The sequence below is a fragment of the Chiloscyllium plagiosum genome, unplaced genomic scaffold (genome assembly GCF_037043375.1).
Source record: "Chiloscyllium plagiosum isolate Xiang-an unplaced genomic scaffold, Cpla_swu_hap1 HiC_scaffold_51, whole genome shotgun sequence".
Taxonomy (NCBI): domain Eukaryota; kingdom Metazoa; phylum Chordata; class Chondrichthyes; order Orectolobiformes; family Hemiscylliidae; genus Chiloscyllium; species Chiloscyllium plagiosum.
Genome location: NW_028270189.1, coordinates 14,592,524 through 14,608,938, shown reverse-complemented (window position 1 = coordinate 14,608,938; position 16,415 = coordinate 14,592,524). Strand labels below are relative to the sequence as shown.

General features: G+C 42.3%; 1 non-coding gene across 1 annotated transcript; it reads right to left on the bottom strand.

Moving 5' to 3' along the window:
• Window positions 1–3,640: 3,640 nt before the first annotated feature.
• trnar-acg (transfer RNA arginine (anticodon ACG)) lies at window positions 3,641–3,713 on the bottom strand. The gene has a single exon. It is a non-coding gene; the product is annotated as a tRNA-Arg (tRNA).
• Window positions 3,714–16,415: the final 12,702 nt, after the last annotated feature.

Below are 16,415 nucleotides of genomic sequence, written 5' to 3'. Positions count from 1 at the left end.
TAAGCTTACTCTGGAAGAGCATATTGTTAAAACGACAAGGTGAGCAGCTGAAATGGCTGATTGTTATGAAGTGGTCCATAAAACAGGGATGGGTTTCCAGAATCATTTTAAGTCTGAAGGATAGAAATTGGGGCAAATAGAAATCCATACGTGGAAAGGGAAAGTTAAATTCATTAGGATAACTTATCACAGAGGAAATAGGAAACTCTTGAAGGGTACAAGATCTGAGGTTTTCATTTCAATAAAGTAGGACACATGAAATCAGTGTTGGAGAACTAGGGAAAGCACTGGAAATTCAGATGCAGGGAAACGAAACAAGCCTGGATGTTTTGTTGGCGTGGCAATAGAAAGCACAGTGGAGGGTGGAAAGCTGCATCAGAGTGCACAAGCCGATCAGAGGTTGGTAAGGGGGAAGTGCCACATCTGCTTTAATAATAAACCTGCAAAGGTGAAGTTTATTTACCTTGTCCAGGAGTAGCAGATAGAGAGGGAACAATATTGAGGGACACAGGATCGTGCCTGTCTGTGATTCAGAAGGAGGGAGAAACATATACTCCTGAAGAACTATGTATACGGAAATTCATGGTGGGACGAAAAGTTGCTCAGTTATGTACAGTGGGGCGAGAGTGGGCAGAAAGAGTGGGGAATTTCTGCTGGGAGGTCTGGACAAACTCTCAGCTCCAAGAATACAATTTGTGCTTGCAAATGATATAGCTCAATCACCGGTAAGCGTGCTGACTCCTCCAGTTGAAAAGCCAGTCGAGATGCAGGCAAGTGCAGCAATGCGGGACGTTTATCAAGGAATTTTCCCAGATTGTGTCTTAACGCGATCACAAAGTCACAAGCTGAAGCAGGACAAATCAAAAGGCACGGATATGGAAGCTGAAATATGATTACAATTTTTTTTGTTAGGTAGGTGGGACACAGCAGGGGACAAACGTTAAAAATGCAAGTATATTCAGCTCTACTATGCTACTGATTTACAGCAGAAAGATGAATAATTAAAGCAGTTGGATCAGAAGACATGTACTTGGAAGGAGAGTGAATGCATCCCCGTGTGATATTACTTCGCAAATGATATGTTAAGGACGAAGTGGAGAGCAACACATACTCAAGCAAGTGAGAAATGGGCAGAATTTATTTTTCCAGTAGGGTACAGAAAAGTGGTGCTGCGAGTGCCGCATGTGCCACAAATTGGAGGGTACGTAGACGTGATGAAAACGGAGGCTAAAATACAAAGACATTTTTACGGCCTGGATTGCAGGGGAATGCATTTGAATTTTGCCAGACGTGTCATACATTTCAACTAATAGGAAAACCATGGGAAATAATAAAGCCTGCACTTTTAATATCTATCCCAGCGTTCGACGAATCTTTCTTAAGTGTCTTCATTCATTGTGAAGTTTTCCTACATCCAATAAAAGATGGGAATAAGTATTAATTAACAGAAAAAGGATGTATTGAGGAGATTTCCAAATGTTGTTCAATCATGCAATATGACAGCTAAAAGGATAGTGGACGAATTACATTTTTTTAAAAAACTAGATTAAGACTACCATCAGAGATACAATGAGCTCAAGGGTCAAACTTCACGTCCAAACTTTTCATAGAGTGTTTAGATAGCTTGGAAATAAAACGATTCAAATCTACTGTGTACAATCCAGAATCACAGGGTGCATTGGAAAGGTGGCGTCAATTATTAAAGACTATATTGAGGTTTTATGGTTTGGAGTAGCCAGATTATTTCCATAAGGGAGTTGCGTCAGTGCTGTTTGCGATCTGAGATGTACCAAAAGAATCCACCAAACTAAATCCATCTGAAACCAATTTTGGGCATAAAGTAAGAGGACCATTAAAATTTATTCAGGAAAAATTAATAAGTCCGATTACAGAGACCACACATTTGGATGATGTGTCAAATTTTAGAGTTGAACTAAATAATGTTGGGAAGTTGTCGAGACAGTATTTAAAAGTATCGCAGCAAATGGTGAAGCAGGAAGTGTATGAGAAATCAAAGAATCACAATTTTGCCGCTGGGACTAATGCAATTATTTAAAATTCATTAATCTGTGAAACTTTAAAGCAAGGTTTAAAATACCTTATCAAATTGAGAGGAAATTGAGTGAGGTTAGCTACTTGATAGGGACTCCAGTCATGAAGGAATCTCACAGAATGTGATGGGAATATGCTCTAACTGTATTTTGGCAGAGAACGAACGCAAGAGGAGAATGTGTTTTTGACTACGACACACTGGGAAGAACCAATGTCAGGGAATTCTGCATTGGAAGTTCCTGAAATAAAATTGGACAATGCAAAAGTTGTCCAAAAAGTTATTCAGTTATCTTCCAGAAGAAAATCGAAAGAGTTATTACTCTTGCATGGGGAGATCTGCTGAAATCTACTGGGAATTAATAATCTAATTGTAGATGATGTAAATATAGGAGATGCTGTTCTGACTCTGTAACATCCTTGCAGGCATAACCCTTTAAAGTTGTACAAGTTCATAAGGAGATATCACGTATGCACCAATATGGCATAACCGAAGTGAGTTTCAATGAATAGAGTTCACCCATCATCATGGTGCCAAAGCCAGAAAAGACCCAACAGTTATGTGTGGACTACCACAAAATCAATGTTGTTAGAAAGACTGATGCGTATACATACATATCTGCAGTTGGAAGACTGTGTGGAAAAGATTGGAGGAGCAACTTGCATTTCTTAGTTGGACTTCCTCAAAGGTTACTGGTAGGGAACTTTGACAGAAAGATCAAAGGCAAATTTGTAACGCCAACTGGCCTGCAGAAATTTAAAGTAATGCCGTTTGTACGAAAAACACTTCAGCCACATTTCAGAGGTTAACTGAGAGGGTAATTGCCGAATACGCAATTGATTGGTGTATATTGTGCCTGGTGGCTTTCAGTCTCTCGTGGATTGAATATTTACAGCATTTATCGGGCTTTTTTGATCGAATTCGGAAGTCAAACTGGTTTGTAAACCTAGCTGAAAGTGAATCTGCCAAAGCCAAAGTCACCTTCCTGGGAAACGTCATTGAACACGGACAAATAGCCCCACGGGATGCGAAATCGAAAGTTACAGGGGACTTTTACACATTGTTGACGAAAAGAGCAGTACTACGGTTCCCCACATTGAGTGGCTTTTATTGAAAGTTTGTGCTGAATGTTAGCAGTGGGAGTACTCCACCTCAGCGAACTGTTAAAAACAGGCAAGAAATTTCAGTGAACACAAGACTTTCAAAATGTTGTTTTTCTCAGAGCAGAGCTGATTGTGAGGAGACATGATTGACGTGTACGAAATAATGAGGAGCAAGGAATTGCAGATTGAAGGAAACATTTGCTCTTGATCGATCACCAGGGTTTGTAGAAATAAGATAAGATGCAGAAAGCTTTGAATAGACTGGTAGGAAAACTTTATCAGTCAGCGGGTGGGAGACTCTGGAACTCACTCTCTGTAAAGATCAGTTGGACAGTTAACCCTTCATTCTTCTCTGATTCCACTGGCCAAAGAGTTTCATAAATGCTCAAAGCCGAGCATTCCCAGGAGCAACAGTTATTCAATCAGTGGATTTATTTCAGCTTCAGAAAAATCAGTTTTTAAGCGGGATCAAAGTCTGCCCAGCCTGCGAGCCAGGTAGGATTCGAACCTACAGTCTCCTGACCCGTAGTCAGGCGCGTTATCCATTGCGCCACTGGCCCGATGCACAAGCACTGCCTTAAGATCCGTGATGTTAATACAGACACGGTTAATAGCAGTCATGTTCGCCAGTTGAACAAGCAATAAAGATAATCACTGTCACCGCTTCAGTCTAATCTTCATCACCTTTCAAAGCAGCGAATTTAAAAAAAAAACACATGTCCTCATGAAGTTCCATTCACATTCTGTCTGCTCAGTCATTTAATGGAATCACTGCTGACCGAATGAATTTCGAATCCACTTTTTCAGCATAACTGACGTGAATGTGAGCCTCATCACCACATTGTATATACCAGTTAACTTTCAGAGGTTTCGAGTACAGTAACGACTTTTGCGAGTATGCAGGAAAGTGAATACAGTGAACCGAGCAAAAACATTACTTCATGGAAATTAATCCAGTGCAAAGTCAAACATATAAGAACGGCAGATGACGTAAACATTCCTCTGCATCACTCTGCACAGATGCTTCTCCAAAAATTGACTCTTTGCAGAATTCTTCTTTGTAATTTAGACTGTCCCAGTTGTAGATATTCTTTCAATCCACAAACAAGTATCCTGCTGAAAACTACTTACTTAAGATTAAAATGGTTGACCATCTATTCGACCAGCTGATGTCCCAAAGTTCCGTGTTCCATGTCAATACAAGTTCTTGCAGGTGAAATTGGAGCTCCCAGCATGATGTCCACTGCTTCTTGATGCGTGGGAATTGAAGCCGCTGTCGTTAAGGCGAGAGCATTTAGCCTCGATATTTCACGTGCCTCTGTATCATCAGAGAATGGCATTACGCTCACCGATTGCATTTTCGAAGCCACATACTCGCGCTGAACGCCATTACCATTTCCAATTAGTTTTGGGTGCACTGCAAATCAATTTCTCTGATTCCACGCCCTTGAGCTGGGATTATATGGCATGCCATTATATGATTACATCAAGAAGTGAGGAAATTGGTGAAGTAACCGATGTTAAAATACAGTGTTATTGAGAAATACATTTCAGCAATACCCTGCAGTATCCCATGACCCTTTGAAGTTTTGTAGATATCTCGCAAACTTAACATCCTACAACCTCAGTGTTGCAAACTCTACAGTCTCTCCGGATATAGAAGCTATATATTCAACCGAATATGAGTTCCCACATCTCAGTCACTGTTTGACAAGTATTCCTTTGTGCGTGTGGTTCTGTTCTTGGCATAACCTCTGCCACGATCCTTATTGCTTTTTGCATCGTGCTTTTCCATGTGGCGCCAGGATCATGAAATGGTTCTTCCTTGGCATTGTCAACAGCAAGTTCTGCTCGAATCACTGTCACAGCAATCGGCATTTTTCCCGTTTTACTCCATGTAATATGTGCTTAGCAAACGCTGAGAAAATCAATCTATGTTTTACATAAAAATACCCTACGTGGTGATAGGTTTCCTTCTTCAAACACCGCTATCTCACATCTTTGCGTTTCACATATCATAACCCTCCTACAAGAACTAACTCGCCTAAACGTCCACCCTCCCATTTCACTGAGGTATTGCTCAATATAATACTCACATTTACACTGTTAATTCTGTACTACTGCGGTCACTGTTTTGGGTGAAAGTGCTCAATCCCATGGTCGGCATCTTCAAGCAATTCAATCCATTTAGATGCAGCTGTTCTGTAATTAATCCTCGTGGAGCAGCTTTTACTGACACGGACAGGAGATCACTGGAACATCGGGCTCAGGGTACGTGCACAGCGCAGGATTGAGCAAAAGATGTTTTATTGGAAAAGAGAAGTTTCTGTGGCTTTCTCCAGTCATTTATTTCATTTGCTCATTCGGCTCCCCCGAAATATTGCCTGCAGTTCTGCAATTCACATTACAGTAGTCATGTGATCCCACTGGAATCCGTGCAGAAATTTACCAAGTTGAAAAGTTTAGGTTATGAAGACAGATTGTTTTGACTGGGGTTGTTTTCTTCAGGCAGAGGATACATGTTTCATATGCACTAAATAATGAGCGACATGGACAATGCAGACTAAAAGAAACGTTTCCTCTTGACCGATCAACAGGGGCGAAGATTGAAGTTAAGAGGTGGAAAGGATTGAGGAGATATGCCGAAAAATCTCATCAGCAAGCGGATGGTTGAATCAGGATTCACTATCTGAAGCGATGCGCAGAGGAGAACCCACATAACCTTCAGAAATACACGGATCTGAACTTGAGTTGTTAATGCATACAAGGCCAAGTGATGAAAGTGAATAAAGATAGTCAAGCGATTGCATCTGACGAAAGCATGTACAACGACCTTGAGGGCTGTCATTCTTCACCTACGTGGTATTCGTGTAGCTGTCCATGGTGGGCCAGCAGTTCCATTTTTTTCGCTTCCTTCGCTGTGACCCGGCTTTGATTCTCAGTCCGGGAGTTGGGGTTTGTTTTGATCCTGACAGCGACGTCAGCAAAAGCAGACCCCCTGCAAGGGGAGTGCTTTTAGTACCTCGGATCAATTAATGACGTCGAGAAATGAGAGACGATGTCCCAGCCACTGAAAGAAGGGGGACGGTCACTCGGCAGTCTCTGCTCATTCAGACAGTTCACTCGCCATTCTCCTCTGATTCCGCTTCCTAAAGGGTTTCCCAAAATTGTCAAAGCATAGACTTGGCTCTGTGTCTTGTTTCCTTCACAATCGCAGGTGCCACAGTGAATCTCGGAAAGTTGGCAGGTGTAAAGGGCAACGTGAGTGAAGAATTGAGCTTCCCCTCCAGTGATGACTCTGGGATATTGACTCTGACGTTCGCAGGGGCATTTAGTGAAGGGACTCTTGTCCATGCAGTTCAAGGTGCAAACCTCATTTCGGCTTCAGAACAATCAGTTATAAGTGCAATAAAGTCAGCACTGCCCGCAAGCCAGGTTGGAATCGAAACTCCACACAGCAGATCTGTAGTTAGGCACGTTATCCATGTACCACTGGCCCGATGTATGTGCTACATTGTGCGGGAGATTAGCTTGTATGTGAATTTGAAACCTGCCAGTTTTGCTCTTGAACCAAGTCGAAACCTGAACTACAATCTCTGGACCGTAACCAAGCGCATTATCCATTGTGACGCTGTGCTCACAAGTGCTTGAGGTTGGTATTATGCAGAGTTGTGATCTAAACACGGACATGACCAATCGTACTCATGTTCACAAGTTGAATAACCAGGAAAGATCACCACAGTTACTGCTTCATTCCAATGATCCACTCTTTGTGCAGCGGGAAGTTTTGTAACGAAAAGACATTCATCCTCATGAAACTTCCATTCACTTTGTGTCTACTCAGCCTCTCAATGGGATCTCCGCTCATCTGATGAATTTCAAATTCACTTTACTGATTTTGCTCCATCACTTTTGATAAACTAATGCCGAAACACAACATCGTATTCAAGCTAATTTTCGAAGTTTGTAAGTACTTTAACGACCTGTGCGAGTTTACAAGAATTCCAATAAAATGAAATGAGCAAAAAAAAACCCTTCCTGCCAGAGCAGAGTTAGCCATATGAAAAAGCTCAGAGAGCGAAAACGATACCTCCGTTTCTCTCAGTGCAGATATCAATAGAAGCTGCTCCAGGTAAAGTTGGAACTTCCAGCTTAATGTCCCAATGCGCCCTGCTTCGTGTCAATGGAAGCTGCTGCAGTTGAGCTTGGAGCTCCCAGCCTGATGCGACGTATACCACGTCAATAGAAGCTGCTCCACGCGATGTTGGAACTCCCAGTCCCCGGCATTTCAATTCACTCTATACTTTCAGTGAAATAATTCACAATCAATGATTTCATCACTGAACCCATATCTGCTGGCTCATCCCCATCCGCATTTCCAGTTTGATCTTCGCTGCTGCACCACACAGTTTATCGTATTCCAGCCTGAAACCTGGCAATATATGATATTCCACAGCAGTGGTCACTTGCTTGTATGACGAAGTTGATAAAGTAACCGATGGTAAACTACATTTCTTTTGCAGAAATACGTTCCAGCAATACCCTGCGCTATTCCCTGACGCTTTCATTTTCTGGAGAACTATATCAATCTTCGCTTTAAACAAACTAAGTGATGAAATATCCATCGGCTCGAGAGATAGCGACGTTAACCATTCAGCCCACAATAAGTTTGCATGTCTCAGTCTCTGTTTGTCAAGTATTCCTACTGTTCGCGTAGTCCTGTTCCTAACATATCCTCTGCCACTAACTTTACTGCTTTTTGCATCATGCTATTCCCTGTGATGCCAGTATCGTGCAGTGGTTAGCGCTTTGCGTTGTGGCAGCAGAAAGATCATCTGCAATTTGACTTCCAGTATTGTCACTTGTTACCGTTTTATGCAGAGTAAGTCATGCTTCACAAAAGCAGGAGCGAGTCAATCTTTTTTGACGTGAAAATATTCGTCGAGGTGATGATTTTGCTCCTTCAAACCCTCGCCCTTTCACATCTCTGCTGTCTACGTATCAGGATTCAAACCCACCCATTCTCGGAGATTTCTCCCCATCACACGATCAGTAACCCTACTTTCGGTTCATCCTCCAATTTCACTGAAACATTTGGCAATCAAGTACTTGCATTGACATTGTTCAGTCTGTGCAGCTGCAGTCAATGTTGTTGGGCGAACGTGACCCAATCCCACAGATAGGTCCTTAAAACCAGTCGATCAATTTACATACTGCTCTTTTGAAATCAGTGCTCATGTAGTAATTTTTACTGGCATGTTCCGGATATCACTGGAACATCAAGCTCAGGAAAAGGACACAATGCAGTATTCAGCAGAGGGTTTTTTTTTGGAAACGATCAGTTTCTCTGTTCTAATTTCAATGGAGAAGAGGAGATTGTGAGGAAACATGATTGAAATGTGCAAAACAATGAGAGATAAAAGCATGTTCGGATGAAAGAAATGGTTCCACTCGGACAAACGCCAAGTGGTGTAGACTAAATGTAAGAGGCAGAACGTTTTCAATAGATAAGCAGTAAAAACTTTATCCACCAGTGGTGGTGGATAAATCTGCAACTCATTGTGATGAAATCAACACAACCTTCAGAGGTATTCAATCTGTATTTGTGATGCTAAGGCATAGAAGGCAAAGGGATGGAAAATGGAATGAGGATTGTCAAGCCGTTATTTCTGCCAAGAACGCGTCCAACACATTTGAGGGCTGTCGCTCGACGTGCGTCTGACGGCTGTACTTGTCCCTGGTCGTGTCGTGGTTCTGAATTGGCACTTTTACCACTGCGGCCCGGGATCAATTCCCAGTAAGGACTGTTTTGTTCAGCATCAACAGCATGGGCTTCTGTGATAGGATTCCTTTCAATGCTTCTAATCAATCAATGTCTCCACGAACATCAAAGTCAATGTTCCAGCCTCTTAAAGAAGGAGAAGGTGCCTCGGCACTCCATGAGCCAACATGAGACTGAGATATTTATTTTGTTTCCTTGCCATTACGAGGAACTGCAGCGATTGGGTCGTTGGTTCTGTGAAATTGAAAAGTGCCGATTCACAGTTTGTGGGACTATTTGGTCTTCCTCACTTGTGCGACATTGACTGTGATGTTCTCCGGGACGTGTACTGAAAGAGATTCTCGTGTCTGCATATCAGGAGCTCAAACTTCATCTCAGCTTCAGAACAATGAGGAAGATTAGGTTGTGAGTGAAATGAATACCTGCGTTAACCTCGAGCTAGAGAGGAGTGAAACCTACAATGTTCTTATCTGGAGTCAGGCACGTTAGACTTTGCGCCACTTGTCCCACGTGTTCTTCACGCTTTCATGCTTCAGAGTTGTGATGTTAACATGGACAGGAGAAATAGCAGTCATATTCAAAAATTTAACCAGGAAAGAAAATCACCACCACTGCTTCAGTCCAATCCTCCCCACTTTGTGTTTCAGCGCGCTTCATAATAAAAACATATCTGTCATGATGAAGCTTCCATTCAGCCTCTTGTCTGTTCAGTCATTGAATGGGATCATCGTTGATTCTGTAAGTTTCAACATCAGTTCCCTGCTTTTCCTCCAGAAATCAAGATAAACTCGAGCATAATGTCAACGTCAAATAGAGTCAGAGAGATGCACGGCATGGGATAAGACCCTTTGGTCCTACTTGTTCATGCTGACCAGATATCCCAACCCAATGTCGTTCCACCTGCCATCACCCCGTCCATATCCCTCCAAACCCTGTCTATTTGTATATCTATCCAAATGCTTCTTAAATATTGCAATTGTACCAGCCTCCACCACTTCCTCTGGCAGCACATTCCATGCACTTATCACTCTCTGTGTGAAAACGTTGCCCAGTCGGTCTCATGTATATCTTTCCCCTTTCACCCTAAAACTATGCCCTCTAATTTTGGAATCGCAGACCCCAGGGAAAAATACTTTTTCTATTTACCATATCTTTGACCCTCATAAATTTGAAATCCTCTAACAAGTCACGCCTCAGCCTCCGAAGCGCCAGGGAAAACAGTCCCAGCCTGTTCAGTCTCTCCCAATATCGCAAATCCTCCAACCTTGGCAAAACCATCATTATTTTTTTGGAACCCTTTCAAGTTTCGTAACTTCTTTCCGATAGGAAGGAGAGCAGATATGCACGCAATATTCCAACAGTGGCCTAACCAATGTCTTGTACAGTCGCAACATGACCTCCCAACTCATATACTCAATACTCTGACCAATAAAGGAAAGCATACTTAACGCCTTCTTCACTATCCTATCTACCTGCGACTCCCCTTTTAAGTTAAATTTCAAATATCAGAATTCTATGAACCTGCACTCCAGAGTCTCTTTGTTCAGCAACACTCCCTCGGACATTACCATTAAGTGTGGGATTCCTGTTATTAGATTAGATTACTTACAGTGTGTAAACAGGTCCTTCGGCCCAACAAGTCCACACCGCCCCGCCGAAGCGCAACCCAACCCTACATTTACCCCTTACCTAACACTACGGGCAATTTAGCATGGCCAATTCACCTGACCTGCACATCTTTGGACTGTGGGAGGAAACCCACGCAGACACGGGGAGAATGTGCAAACTCCACACAGTCAGTCGCCTGAGCTGGGAATTGAACCTGGGTCTCTGGTGATGTGAGGCAGCAGTGCTAACCACTGTGCCACCGTGCTTTCCCAAAATACAGCATCTCACATTTATCTGAATTAAACTCCATCTGCCACTTCTCAGCCAATTTGCCGAAATGGTCAAGATCCTGTTCTAATCTGTGGTAACTCTCTTCGCTGTCCACTACACCTCCAATTAAATGACAAAACGGAGAGGAACCTGCACTGATCCTTGTAGCACTCCACTGGTCACGGGACTCCAGTCTGAAAAACAATCCTCCAGCACCACCCTCTGTCCTCTACCTTTGAGCTAGTTATATACCGTTAATTTTTGGAAGTTTAGTTTGCTTTAATGACTTGTATGGGTTTTCAGGAAATTTAATAACATGACACGAGCTGAAAATCGCTTGCTGCAATTTAACCAAATACGCAGTCAGTCTTATGATAAAAGGCAGAAAAAGAAAATATTACCTGCGTTTCTTTCTGCACAGATTCTCCTCCACGAGCTGAATCTTTGCCAAATTTTCCCTTATTGTTGCGAGATTTCCCTGGGACAGACATTCACTCAATCTACAAACATGGGTGCTGCTAAATACTACTTTAATTCAGATTAAAATAACTGAGTATCCTTTCTCCAAATTTATGTCTCATTGCTCCGTGCTCCTTATCAATACAATCTGCTCCAGGTGTGGTTGGAACGTCCAGCCTGCTGCCACAATGCCCCCTGCTTTATGCCAACAGAAGCTGCTCCATATAAGTTGGAGGTCCCAATCTGATATCACAATGCTCCTTGCTCCATGTCAACAGAAGGTAACACAGGTGAGTGTGGAGTCGCAGCCCCCGGCATTTCATGCACCTTTATACCGTCACAGCGGGCTCATCCTCATGCCCATTTCCAGTTTGATCTTTGCTGCTGCGCTACTCAGTCTCTCTGAGTTTAGCCCTGGGAACACGAGATTATATGATATTCCGCAACACTGGTTACTTATGCGGAATATCACACTTCTCCATTTCATAAATCAGAATTCAAACCCAGGCACGTTCAGAGATTTTCCTCCCTTGCATGGTCACTAACCCTCCTTTATATCGCTCCTGCCATTTCACTGAGGTATTCCATAATCTAACGCACACATCGGCACCATTCTGTCTGTGCTGCTGCTGTCACTCTTGATGGGTAAACGTGTCCCATCCCATCATCGGGAACATGAAACCAGTCGATCCATTTCAATCCCGGTGGTTGTGAAATCAATCATCATGTCGGAGCCTTTAATGACATAGACCAGAGATTACTTGTTAACAATCCGTCTTGATTTCCTGCCACTAAGCCAGTATGGCACCTCACTTGCTCCGTTTCCATTAATGCCACAGACTTTTATCTTTTAATCAGATTGCCATTGTAAAATAAACACACACTTTGTCAACCATACTAGTCTAATTCTTGTGCTAGGTGGCTTTTAGTCTGATGTTAAGCTGACTGTTATGTGATCTCTACTACCAAGATGCTCTCTCGACGCCATTCCTCCTATTGTGCTGCTCTTGTTTGTCTTGCCATGACTGATCAAAACAGTGCTCTTGAAATCACTTCTAAAGTCATTTCGCATTACAATGACACACTACAGTGTAGTTGTGAAAAAACCCCATTATTCCTACTCTTTTATTTGATCATTATTGAGAGATTAACTGCCGTTAACTTCACTGTACCACGAGGTTGTTCTGGGCTCTGTGGCACTCTTCTAGCAGTGTCACTGCATTTTTTGTTCCTTCGCTGAATTTTTACAGTCGCGTTTGATGTTCATTTTAAAGCATCATTCCTCAGAACTACAATTTGTCATTCGACCAAAATCGCCAGACTTTTCATTTAAAGTCTCATCCAGTGATATCAAAAGGGGAAAAAGTGAGAGCTTTAGCAGCAGATGAACTGAGATTCGGCCGAGTTATCATTTGTCAGAGTGTGGGGCACATGTGATCGAGGTAATGATAAGATCCAACAGCACAACCCAATAACTTTCATGCTAACATTTATTTGGTGTTAGCTGCACAAAATGCCAGCGTCATTCGACTTCATTTCACAATCTGTCTTTTTTGTTTTTGGCTTGTCTTTTTCTCCTCTAGTTCTCCCTCGATGACAGTAACTTTGTCTGACGTTCAAAATGCCTGCCTTTCGTATACCCGAAAAACTGGATTATCTCATTGGTTCGATGTTGGTAGAATCATCAATTCGAAATCGATTGGCTTTTAGTTTACTTAGACGTAATTGAAACTCGTTGGTTAAATTTGAATTGTTGTCAAAATAGCAACCATTTCAGGTACCTATTACACAGCCAAATGTTATATATTTTCAATATTCCAGTAAACCCTGACACTGCTCTCATAAGCTCTCAGTGCAGAACAACATTCTACCTCTCTTAAAGGTACAGCACACACTTTCAACTTCATAACAATCTGGAATTCCACATCAGGCTGTCACTGGCCCACCACACACAAAACTAGAAATAAAGACGTCAAATAAAGGACAGTTATAAGTGAATGAGGGAGCATTTAAATGTAGAGAAAGTGAGGACTGCAGATGCTGGAGATCAGAGCTGAAAATGTGTTACTGGAAAAGCGCAGCAGGTCAGGCAGCATCCAAGGAGCAGGAGAATCGACATTTCGGGCATGAGCTATTCCTGAAGAAGGGCTCATGCCCGAAACGTCGATTCTCCTGCTCCTTGGATGCTGCCTGACCTGCTACGCTTTTCCAGCAACACATTTCCAGCAGTAAAATGTGCCTTGTCACAGTCAAAATAAAACAGGGAATAGAGAAAGATACTGTACTAGCCAGCACACAGAAAGTAGTCAAGTATTTTGCAGGAATCTACATCATAGGCATGAGAATGAATTGATTTTTTTTTTACATGACATGGTGATGTGGTAGAACTACATGTTAACGCCAAGAGCAGTAGCCTGAAGTGTTCAGTGAACTACAACCCTGCTTCAGACACGTTCATTCAGCGTAAAATCCATATCTGGCAGTGGGGGAGTAAGGAACGTTCGAATACAGAGAACAGAAGTAGAGGAGTGGGAAGAGCACAGAGGAATGTTGGGCTGGAAGCAGTGGTGGATGAATGGGGTGTAAGACCATGGATGGATTTGACAGCAAATCTGAGAATTACAAAATCAGTGGAGAGGCATCCTGGGATCCAATGCAGATCAGTGAGTTTTATTTCGTCAGAACAGAAGGGTCGTCAAGAAGGAAATGCCAGGCAGTTAGCTGAATATCTGTCACAGGAAAGCTTCTCAATATTCTTTTATTAAAGTTGTTGAGCAAGGCAATTAGAGAAATAAAATCACGGGTATGATGCAAATTCAAGATACTTTCCGAAAGTGTAGTCAGATTCAAACAGATTATTGAAGTTATTTGTGGAGCTATCGTGTACTATGGATAAACCGCCATGTCCTGATCCATTCGTGAGCCTGTCAAACTTCATTTGAAGGCTCCCTCCATCCTTAAACAATCCTTAATGAATGCTAGTACGTTTTCAACAATCAAATTGTATTTCGTGATGTTGTGTGGGACCTGAAAAAACGCCTCCTGAGCAAGCAAAACAGTGGGGTTCCAACGTGAATTCCACTCCACAGGAGACTTTGCAGAGATCACATAACTTGAAAGGTGACTCCCAACGCATCCACATTCTCTCCTTGACTTCCTCTTTCTTCAAAATTCTGGGATGAAGCCTGTCTGGTTTATTTGACTCAAAGTTTAGTCCAGTTAACTTTTGAAGTACGACCTCTTTCCTGTTCTTTTTTTTGCCCCTTGTTTCATATTTTGGGATATTTAATCTCCTAATGAAGGGCTCATGATTGGATGTTTACTGACGGGCTGTGTTTTTCCAGTACCACATTCCCACATTCTTGGACACTGATTGCAAGCATTTGCAATCCTCACTTTCTCCTTTTCCACAATCCTGACATTTGTAAAGTTTCTCAGTGTGCTGATTCGCTTTGCGTCTTGCCAAGCCAGATGATCTCCTGAAGCCTCGCCCACACACACGTGCTCTGTTTATCCTGACTTTGAACGAAGTTTGTACCTTTCTGTTCAGAATTCCATATTATTCAGGTTAGGATAAATGATGTGACTCCGTCAGACTCTGCTGTGATCTTTGATCCAAATTTGCTGATTGCAAATCAATCCTTCTAATACCCTGTAAAATTGATTTGAAGCATATAATTGTGAGAGAACCCATTCAAACATGCTCGGTCAATTGCCTAAACAACTCTTTATGTGGCTCAGTGTCAAGTGTTGCCTTTTCACATTCCTGTGAATCATCTTGTAAATTTTGATAGATGGAAGACGGGATAGAGTGACAATCTGATGTTGTTGATTTGGATATCCATTGCAATTGCTTCATCATTTCCAGGTGTTTAACCTGTAACTCCTCATCTGCCAATGATCAGGGACCACGTGCACTACTGCACTGCAGCAGTTCAAGAAGATCATTCATCGAATTCTACACCGGCAATTGGAGATTGACAATATCTGCCAGTCTTGCTCAAGAAAGCGCTGGAAAGTGGGGTGAACTAATCTGCTCAGGGAACTAGCATGGGCACGATGCGCCAAATTACAATCTGTTGTAATCATTCGGTAATTGTGACTATAAGTAAATAAACAAATACTCATACTTTAGTCCATTGATCTGTTTCTGTATCCACCACTCAGTGAGAAAGCAGCTAATCGTTGGAGCATCTGTACTTTCAGACTCAGTGTTGCGAGTAACACCTGCAAGAAAATAATAGCAAAATACTGCAGCAGCTGAATTTAAAAAAAAACAGGATATGCTAGATTAAATTAGTTAGTCGGTTTGTATGTGCAGGGAAAGAAGGAAGATAAATGATTTAGCGTGTGCAGACAGACATTAGGAAATAAAAATGAAGCAGATTTTCTTGATCCTGACGATCTGAGAAGCAGAAGGAAAATGGAGTTGAGTTGTGACAGTCACAGGCTCCAGGGATGGTAATTGATGGAAAACTCATAAAGACACAGTCGACAAGACTTATGGTAAAATAACAAAAAGGGGTGTATAAAATTCAACACTGTCAATCCACTGTCAGAAAACACAAATATACCTTGCTGAAAATGTGTTGCTGGAAAAGCGCAGCAGGTCAGGCAGCATCCAAGGAGTAGGAGAATCGACGTTTCGGAAACGTCGATTCTCCTGCTCCATGGATGCTGCCTGACCTGCTGCGCGTTTCCAGCAACACATTTTCAGCTCTGATCGCCAGCATCTGCAGACCTCACTTTCTCAACAAATATACCTTGGTTTGGGTTTGGTGTGTGTAAATACTCTACTCTGAACTCACTGTAAATGCAGTTTCGTAAACCCTTCTCTACCAGGCCAGGAGAGAAACCCACAATCATTGTGTCCTGGTCACAGTCTTGTTCCATGTACTGTGCTATACTGTAGAAGTTGGCGGACGTTATCTCAAGTCCAAATGGCACTCCGTCAGCGCCTAATAACACCGGATCCAATGCTCACGCCACCTAAACATGTTTTAAGAGAGGATAAAGCAAACATGACTGACAAGAGAAGTCAGGGAGAGCACAGAAACAAAAGCAAAACAAAAACATCTGATGTAGATTAGTGAAACCTGGAGCATTGGGAAGACTTTAATAACGAGCACAGAACAGCTGAAAT